General features: G+C 40.1%; 1 long non-coding RNA gene across 1 annotated transcript; it reads right to left on the reverse strand.

The window, feature by feature from the left end:
- Positions 1–7,670: 7,670 nt before the first annotated feature.
- Positions 7,671–9,434, reverse strand: LOC148779478 (uncharacterized). The gene is made up of 2 exons (XR_016046613.1): positions 9,311–9,434; positions 7,671–8,716 (listed from the first exon to the last, which is right to left on the reverse strand). It is a non-coding gene; the product is annotated as an uncharacterized LOC148779478 (long non-coding RNA).
- Positions 9,435–10,157: the final 723 nt, after the last annotated feature.

Below are 10,157 nucleotides of genomic sequence, written 5' to 3' on the forward strand. Positions count from 1 at the left end.
GGAGTCTAGTGGGAGAGGCTGACATCACTGGGAGAGAAAAAGGGTGAGAAGAGGATGAAGAGACAGATGTGGTGGAAACATACGTGAAAGAAGGGGCAAGATGAATGGTGGAGGCAGTATTGAGAAAAGATGTAGGATGGGTAGGGAGTGGAGAGAGAGGAGGGGCAAGATGGGTGGTGGAGGCAAAATTGGGGAGAGGTGTGGGATGGGTAGGGAGAAGCGGTAACAGAACAAAGACAGGAAGCTGAGCTGAAAACAGGGGATAAGAGTCTAAAATATGGATTTTGGACGAAGAAGCAGGCCCATAACAAGGAGGCTTAGGTGCGGCACCAAAAAAGCCAAGCAAAGAGGGGTCAAAAACAGAATTACAGAGTAAAGGCTTTTTTCCTTTAATTTTCAAATTAGCTAACGGTTTCAAGAAATGAAAGCCCAAAAAATCCTCTACAAAATAACGGTCAGTAAGCTTCCAAATTTTTACTTTTTTGGAGGAGGAGGAAGAAGATCCAAGCGATTCAACCTCAGATATATTGCCACGTGGCCTTGCCAATCTGGGGTTTAATCGTGGAGGACCTTGTTTGGCCAAAGGAGGTCGGGCCCTAGTATGTCCAAGAATGGTTTCAGGAGGTTGAACATGGGGGCTAGCTTTAGGCTTTCTAAGAACCTCAACCCAGGAGCGGTTTTCCTTACTAATAGAAACTTCAAGTGGGGCCAAAGCCGGAGGGTTGGCATTCTTCAAACCTTCAATGGTGGCATCAATGATAAAAAGGTCTGAACCAACAAAAAGGTTGATCGATGATGGAGTTAGGGCCTTTGCACAACTAAGAATATTGAATCCAATAAAAGAGAGATCATGACCTACCATACATTCCCTGTCAATATCAACAAAAATCCCTACCAAATTAGCTAGACATTGAAAGACTCCTATATTCCAAGCATGGTGAGGGCTACCTCCGAAGCAAACTAGCAATGAGAGCATGAAGTGAGATTAGTGTGATCCCACGGTTTCCAAGAATCCACTGATAAGAGTATATTCCGGACACACCATGTGTTACGAATAAGGAGGACTTAACGAACGTCACCAGCAGAGGAAAGAGAGAAAATGATCATGTTATTCTCAAAAGAACGAACCGCATGGGAGTAAGGTAGATTCCAGGCTCTCTTACCCCGGGGAAAAAGAACCAATAACTAGAAGAGCAGTGGCTTTAAGAGATTCACAAAGAAAGGAGGGAGCAATAGAAAGGCTTGGGGGATGAAGATCCATCTAGAGTCAAGGAGCTTCACAGATCATCCATGGCCAGCGAACATCCCTTGAGCATCACTCCTTCTCTCACTTTCTCTCTCTACACCCGTTGATACTAGATTTGGCTTTTGGCCCAAAAATAAGCTCTCGGTCTTCATCCCTTACTCCATTGGAAAGCTAACAAATCCTTACTCTATTGAAAATCCATCAAATCTTCTAAATTTTGCCCGCCCTTTAAACTATGGCTCTCTCTCTGTCTACACAAAGTGAAACTAGCGTGAAAAAAGAAGAGGATGCTGTACCCAAGCCCTCTCTCTCGCTCTATCTCCTATGCTAAGAAGAACTCAGACCAGGCCCTCTCTCTCAATTGATCTTTGATAAGGCCCCCTCTCGCTCAATCAAGGTACACTATCTATGTCATCATTACCATTTCCAAAATCTATCAAGTAGGGTTCAACTCCAAAATCAAGTTTTACTCACCCATTCCATTCAAAGAAAACCCCCAAAACTATCATCAACAACATTGAAACCCTGAGATTTTTTTCATTCCATCTACACAAAATGCAGTGAATGGGTAAAAAAAATGAGTTAATCTTTGTCATACCTGATGATATAAGAGTAAATGAGAGGTAGGTTGAAAGCAAGCTTCCGGCACTACAAAAAATCAAGCCTTTACTATGTTGCTTAGAAAATGTATTATCTCTAAAAGGTACCCTTTGAGATCTGGTGTAGTGGATGTGGCCATGGCTAAAGCTAGAGGAGCGAGTTCCTCCACTTTATTCTCTCTCTAACCCCAAAAACCTAGCTGCATTTGTAACCCACAAACCTCTCTCTCTTTTCCATGAAACACCTTGCTCGATGTTATGATAAGCTATTCCAACATAATAGCGTATACAAACTTTTCAATTTCAAATACGGCCTATTTAGCACTGTCTCAAAGGGGTATCCTATGCGCTTGGGAGGATTATCTGAGATGAAATTTTAGCATCCTCTCATGAATCACCAAATGATAATTAAACAAAAAAAAAAGAAAATTAGATTTTGGGTTTATTGACACTTTCGATGCTCCTTGTTTGATTTTGGGACATTTTTTTAGACACACATGGTTTGAACCTTTTATTTATTTATTTATGTATTTATTTGTCATTGAAGTTAGTCACAAGAGATTATATCCTCAAATTTTGGGGTCTTAAAATTACTCAGCCTAGGTTTTATCCAAGAGAGCAAATGGACAATTTGTTCTTGGAGCAAGAAATTGTTTCTCTTTGTAATAATGAGAGTGAGGTAGAGAGAGATGGCAGTATTTCTAAATAAGAATTAGGCATTTGGGTCCCATTGTGTCCTTCTTTGTCATAAATGGATAAGGTCAACTTTAAGAGTCTTGTTGTTGACTGTGATTTGGATATGTTGCAGTTCTGGGCGATGACTGAAGAATTTTCTCTCTATGCACTAGCTCTTCTTTACACTCCTAGTATTACTTTTTCTCTTTTGGACATAAGGCACATCCAATGATGGTCTCGGGACTCAAGAGGTTTAACAGTATCCTAGTATAACAGTCTTGCTGTCGACTATGATTTGGATATTTTGCAGTTCTGGTGGGATGACTGAAGTATTCCTCAGTGCACTAGCTCTTCTTTACACTCCTAGTATTACTTTTTGTCCTTTGGACATAAGGCACATTGGAGGATGGTCTCGGGACTCAAAAGGATTATATTCCTAGTATTACTTTTTCTCCTTTGGACATTAGGCACGGTGGAGGATGGTCTCGGGACTCAAGAGGTTTCGGTGGTCCATTTGCATATGCAAGGCATGAACCAATGTTTGAAAAATCAGTGACCCAATCCGAAATCGGGTGGATTCAAAATTGGGTAGATCCAGATCAAGTATCGGCTTGACCGTTCTGAATCTAGTCATAAAATAAGATCCAGACAATTTATTAGAGAAAATTGGATTAATCCGAAATTGGGTGGATTCAAAATTGGGTAGATCCAGATCGAGTATCGGCTTGACTGTTCTGAATCTGGTCGTAAAGTAGGATCCAGACAATTTATTAAAGAAAATTGAATTAATAACGTCGATTTAATTTACTCATATGACTTCATGGAGCGGATTTACTCCTGTGACTCATGGAACGGAGAGTCACTAACATAATCGGAAATTATGAAGAGTTTTGGTTTTAAAAAACCAAAATCGGAAATTATAAAGAGTTTTGGTTTTAAAAAATTGGTGATGGGTCCCACCAACTATGCATTTACCTCACACAAGCTCAACTCACGTCATCCTCATAAACGTCCACTCTTTGTTTGTGCCGTTGAACGCTAGAGTGCCATGCACTTCCCAAATCCACGAATGTGGGATTAATTTTAGCTGTTTAAATTTCTAAGCCCCCGTTCTTCATCGCTTCATCGAATCGAAGTGTTATAAAGGTGTACATGAGTAAAAACCAAGGAGAGCCTTTTTTTAATATTTTGTTCCATTGGGGCTTTTAATATGCCATATTGATTTTTTGTTTTTTTTAAAGCCATTTTGATATTTTGTTTTTTTTAGTGAATAAGCCATTTTGAGGTGGGAAAGGGTAAACACAGAAGCCCTACTTGTTATTAAAAAGCTTGTTTATAGATTGCTTCTATCTCTCTCTTACTGATATTCATCTACATTTTCATCATCTACGAAATGAAGTTTTTTTAGATTAATAATATTTCTTTTCTTTTTTTATAATATAAAAAATATGTAGTTAAGTTTTAATTACATATAATTACATAAAGGAATTTGTCTTAATAACTTGCAAAATTTATGTCAGTATATTCATATGAATATGATCACATTAAAATTTATAGAGGATTTATTTATTTATTTTAATCAATGATATGGAAGCATTTTCTAACATTTTTTCTATCATGTTGATTATTATATTATAGTTAATAGTTATACATTGATAATCAAATCTTGTATTTTATTTATTAATTTATTTATATTATAAATTATGTAATTTAATATTTTTTCTTATAGTTGTAAATAAATTTTTTAAAATTAGATAATATTTTAAAATGTTTTAGATATGTTTTTATTTGTATAGTAAAATAATTATAAAATAGAAAGCTATAAACCAACAATTTCAATTTTAGTATATAATATTATAGTTTGTTAGATCGTGACAATTTTGAAGTAAAACAAATTAATAAATATTTGATTCTTTGATGTGATACTAATTTCACTTTATATAAGATATTATTATTTTTAATTTTATAATATAAAAATATTTTTTAATATTTTTAAATTATTTTGATGCAATATTATAACACCATAATACAATAAATAATTATACAGAATTCCAGATAGAAAAATAGTGTCTCAGTAATCACCTATTTTTACAAACTAATGAAAATACATAATGCACCACTCTTAATTTCTTTTAGAAACTAAAAGAACATTATTTTAAGAGATTTATAACAATTTTTTAAAAACTTTTGAGACAAAAATTACCGATTCTGCCGATATTTCGATCCAATCCACCAACTGATCTGACATGGGTATTGGTGAGGCCATTCAAGTCATCGATCCAATTTTTTAAATCTTGTGTTGAACATTCAAGAATCGGGCTTTTCCATGCCAAGGTCTTCTGGGGTTGCTTGTAGCGCCACTTGCTAGTGTACAATTGTCAAGAACGTTCTATGAAGACATTGAAGCTTGGGCACTGCAATCGGGCCCAGTGCGCTATTGGCTACTGTAAGGGCATTTATGAGGATGCTATTGGACAAAATGGGGTGCTTTTAGAGTCACCCTCTATTGCCTTATTAGTTTTAGGTCTTCCACCCTATTGGATCAATTGGGCGTGCTTTCAAAGTCATCCCCCATATCAGATTGAGAAGGGATAAATTTTAGGTCATTTCCCATGTTAGACTAGTGGGAGATTTTTTTTACTAAGATGGGGTAAGGTTTAGGTCATTTCCATTATTAGACCCACGTGTGAAGCTTGCATCTTATTCAAACTAACCATTAAGGGAGTCGTTGTGGAGGAAGATACGCTGTGTGTTGTTTGTGACTTTATCAAACTGTCGTGGCGTAAAATCATGAAGTTTTTGGAGAGAGGGAATGGTTTGGAATGCGAGATCCTCAAATGGGGCTTAAGGGATCTTCCTCTTTTCCAGAATGGCCTCCTTACCCATTCCATCAAGCTACAAAAGACGCTGAACAACCTCCTATTGCTGAGCTTGACGAAAACGAGCCTGAGCTCCCCGTGTGCCGAAATAGAGCAAGTGGGGGATTGGTGAGAATCCATATTCGACTTGCTCAAGCACATTCGTCTTCCTGAAGATCGAGTATAGGGCAACAATATATTAAGGATATGCACCAAGTATGTGTTGCTCGAAGACGATGTCTTATTTAGGCGCTCCGTCGATGACATCCTTCTCATGTGTGTTTAGTTGAAAGAAGCAAGCCAGGTGCTCGAGGAATTCATGTTGGAATCAATGGTTTATATCAATCCGGTCGTAAGCTGAATGACCGGATTTGAAGGTTGGGTTATTATTGGCCATCCATGATTGCAGATTCACAAGCCTATACTAAGATGTATCAAATTTGTCAAATACATAAAGTTTCATCCATCAGGCACCAGAACCCCTTCACCCCACAGTGGCATCATGACCCTTCTCACATTGGAGCATGGACATTGTACGGCCCATCGACCCGCCTTCCTCCTTTGGGGCATGTCTTTATTCTTGCTGCTATCGATCACTTCTCCAAATGGGCCGAAGCAATCCTGCTCAAATAAGTACCAAGAGTTACAGTGGCTAACTTTGTTCGTCACCACATTATCTATCGATTTGGTATTCCAAACCAAACCATTTCGGACAATGGTCCCCAATTCCAAAGTCATCACATAGAACGATTGGCCAACCAATTCAACTTTGAGTGGAAGTACCCAACTATGTCCTATGCACGAGCCAATGGCCTAGCTAAAGCTTTCAATAGGCCCCTCCGTGATGCCCTGCAAAAATTGGTCTCCAAGACAAAGAGGAATTGGTATGAGAAGCTTTCAGAAGTCCTATGGAATTACTGGACCACTATGTATGGCCGACTGAGGCAACTCCTTACTCCTTGATTTATGGCAGTGAAGCAATCCTACCACTTGAGGTCTAGCTTCCTTCACTCCGAATAATTGTCCATCATGACGTGACTGAAAAGCAACAAAGCAACCCTTTGCTACCATGAGCTAGATGCCCTTGACGAGAAGATATTCAAAGCCCAGCAAAGCCTTGCAGTTTACCGAGGCCGAATGTGATGAGCCTTTGATAAAGAAGTCAAGGTCCATTCATTTACATATGAGGAGTTAGTCCTGACAGTGAGACGACCCACCATAACCCATGGTTGGCCCAAATGGAAATTCGAGCCAAAATGGGAAGGGCCATTTGTAGTCAAGAAGGCCTTCCCAATGGGGCTTATATATTGGCTCATCCGAATGGAAACAAAGCCACGCCCCCGATAAATGGGAGACACATGAAGAAGTACTACCCATGTTCAAATGTCCAAGTTACATGACCTTAAACTATAGCACATGTCCCCGCAGTATGGCATAAACTACACGGTATTTGGTCTTGGTATAGGACCTTAAAACATACTAGCACTATGGTCCCAGTGGCATGACCTTAAACATGCCTCCACTATGGTCCCGGTGGCATGACCTTAAACATATCTCCACTATGATCCCAGTGGCATGACCCTAAAGTTGCCTCTTAAAATAATGGGCATGGTGAAAACCAACAAGGGGATCATAAGTAAAAATGTCAAAAGAAAAAAAGTGACGGACATGGCGAAAACCCACAAAGGCGTCATAAGTAAAAGTGTTAAAGAAATAAAAGAAAAAAAAGAAATGGACATGACAAAAACCTACAAAGGCGTTATGGGAAAAAATGTCAAAAAAACTAGGCAAGGTGAAAACTCACAAGGGCATTGTGAGTAAAAAAGTAAAGGAAAAAAACAGAAGAAGAAGAAAGCAAACATGGGGTAACAACCATGGGTCTAACGGGGTTTTGTGAAAACCAGAAATGGCACATACCCTAGGAACTTGGATGAAAACCTAAAAAGGCATTCAAGTCAAGAAGAGTGGAGGTCAAAGACACTTTCATACGAAGCGGCTCTAGAAACCCCTATCCCTCTTGAGCAAGTAAGGGCGAAGCATGCAGGGTCACAAGCAAAAGAGAGAAGCAAAGCAAGAAGCCAAAGAGAACAAAGTCGGGTTTACAAGTTCTAAGGGTCGTAACCTTGCCATGAAAGAGAAAGAGACAAAAAGGAGACTGTTCATTCCATGACAAAATAGAGGTTAAAAGTTGCAAGCTTGCGACTTCAAACTCCAAAGGAAGAAACCCTCCACAAAAGACAATCACATAACTAGAGCTCAAAGCATTACATGATAAAAGAAGAAGAAATGTCATTTTGAGCAAGAGGAGAAACTACTTCATTTGGCTCAAAGCCCTAAAACCATGAAGGAAAAAGACAATCGATGAATTACTTCTTCATGCTGCCAATCTCAACACCAATCTCAGTGTAAACATGCTGCTAAAACTTTGAGAAGACCTACATGCTTGACCAAAGAGGGGAATGCCCCAAACTCCAGATTTGCTGATGGAAGATCCCCCATCTCCTTACAAACCAGGGTTAACAAGGCTTTGGTTTAGTCTATGTGGCGTTCGAGAACGATCATGTCACTCTCGTTCTGAAGGAATAAAATCCTTCCAAGTGTCATTTCCATCCTCGGATGAATGTACTTGCAGAACTGGGTGGAGGTCCATTTGGTACTCCAGGTCACCCTTGAGCATTCCCAACAAGCCTTCAACATAGAAAAAAAATGGACGGTTGCTCTGAGAAAAAGTCGAAGAAATTCTCAATAGAGGGATTACTTTCTAGTGAGACCAGACCCTCTAACTCCAAAATCTCCATTGCTTGACGGGGCCAATTTCCCCACTTTTGCCTCAAGCGATTTTCCGTTTGGAATGCCAAAGGTCACCAAATTTTTCATTTCTTCCTCCAAGTAGCCTTGAAGCACCACTAGCTCATCAAGGGATGCATGGCCCAAAAGACGGAAGATGGCCTTAAGTATCTCCTGCTCGGTATCCATAACTCGAATGTCGGAGCTAAGATAGTTAAGCCCCTCGATTTTAGTTGGGAAGGAGATCTCCAGCCGTTCGGGATCGAGACCCCCACAAGTAAACTAAGGGGGCTTGAAGATCACACGAACCGAGTTAGAGGAGGTAGTAACCCTATTCTCTAGCTCCTTTGGTGAAACTGATCGTGGTTCCTCTGAATCAGTGTTGACACTGTCCCCTACTTCCTCCTCAACTGCCACTACAGGTGGCTCCTCGAGGTTATTGAAAATGACAATGGAATCCTCTAGGATGTGGTTACCCTCACGATTTCCCATTCGCAAACGGCACATAGCCCTAGCAGCGTGGCAAGTAGCCATCCTACGGGGCGCTCTGCCTACAAAAGTGCAAACGAAAGGAAGTTCATGAGTATACTATGTGAAATTGCAAGAAAAGAGGTAAAAACGAGTCCATGTCTTATTCTGGGCCTTGAAGAGAAAGAACATGGTGCCTGAGCCAAACAAAACTTCGGCAGCATACAAAAAGGTGATTAGCTAGCCCAAATCACCCCAGGGGATTCATTGGCCACTATACCGTGGGTCGAGCCCAAACAAGATGCGACCTAAAAGAGCCCCTTTTTTTTTTTTATCAAAGTAGCATGCAAAAGGCCTAAAAACGTACATGAAAAAGCATGCAAAATGCCTAAAACAATATGAAGAAACATGCAAAATGCCTCAAACAATATGAAAAAACATGTAAAAGGCCTATAAAGTATGAAAAAGCATGCAAAAAAAGGCATGAAAAATATAAAAAGCATGCAAAAGTCCTTAAAAATATGAAAGGCATACAAAATGCCTAAAAATATGAAAAAGCATGTAAAAGGCCTAACAATATGGAGAAGCATGCAAAAGGCTTGAAAAATTTGGAAAAACATGCAAAAATAAATTAAATTGCTGCTTGAAATAAAAAAGAGTTAAGTGGCTAGGCTTACCACGCTCAGTCCCTCCATCTAAGCTCGGGGGCCATAAAACTCTCTCTAAGCCCTCAACTTCCACTTTCTCGCTCTAAAAGGCCCCATTTCACTTTCTCTATCCAAACAGTACGAAAAATGAAGTGAATGGTAAGAAATGAAGCCCCTCTCCCCTTTTTATACTTGTGGGAGGGGTAAAAATAGCTCCTTTCCCCCACATCCTCACAAATGGAAAAAGTCTCAACAAAGTCCACAAGAAAAAATAGGTCATTCTGCAAAAGAAAAAAGGCTTTCAAGTAAGAGGTATAAGCCAGAAAGACCTTTTTGCCCTTTCAACAGGCCCTTAAGCATTAAATACCCCCGGGGAAAAATCATCAAGTAAGGGCCAAAGACATTGGATAAGCGTGAAACTGGTGCCCACACGAAACTTGGGTCCGGCCTAGTGAGGAGTGGCCAACCCGACACCCAAAGTGGGCCCCCGGGCCGGGCTGTCAAGCCCATAAAGTGCCTCGCCCTCCTTCTCTTTTCTCTTTCTCTCTCCCTCTCACGGGTGGGTCTAGGCCACCGATCGGGACCCAAGCCCCTCATTCTCCCCTCTCGTTTAGTCTCTCTCTCACACACACAAACACACACATACACACACATACACACAAAGGGTCTAGGCCACTGACCCGAACCTGAACCCGAACCTCTCTCTCACTTCGCTTTTATTCTCTCTCTCCCCCTAACGAGTGGGTCCAGGCCACCAACCAAGATCCGAATCTCCCTCTTCCCCTCTCTTTTAGTATCTCACTTCCTCACTCTCGTCTCTCTCTCTACCACTTTCATCTCTTCTCTCTTACCTCTCTCTCTTATTTTTATTTCTCTC

This window comes from Amborella trichopoda, chromosome 12 (assembly GCF_054954075.1).
Source record: "Amborella trichopoda isolate Santa Cruz 75 chromosome 12, AtrichopodaSantaCruz75HAP2 v2.0, whole genome shotgun sequence".
Taxonomy (NCBI): domain Eukaryota; kingdom Viridiplantae; phylum Streptophyta; class Magnoliopsida; order Amborellales; family Amborellaceae; genus Amborella; species Amborella trichopoda.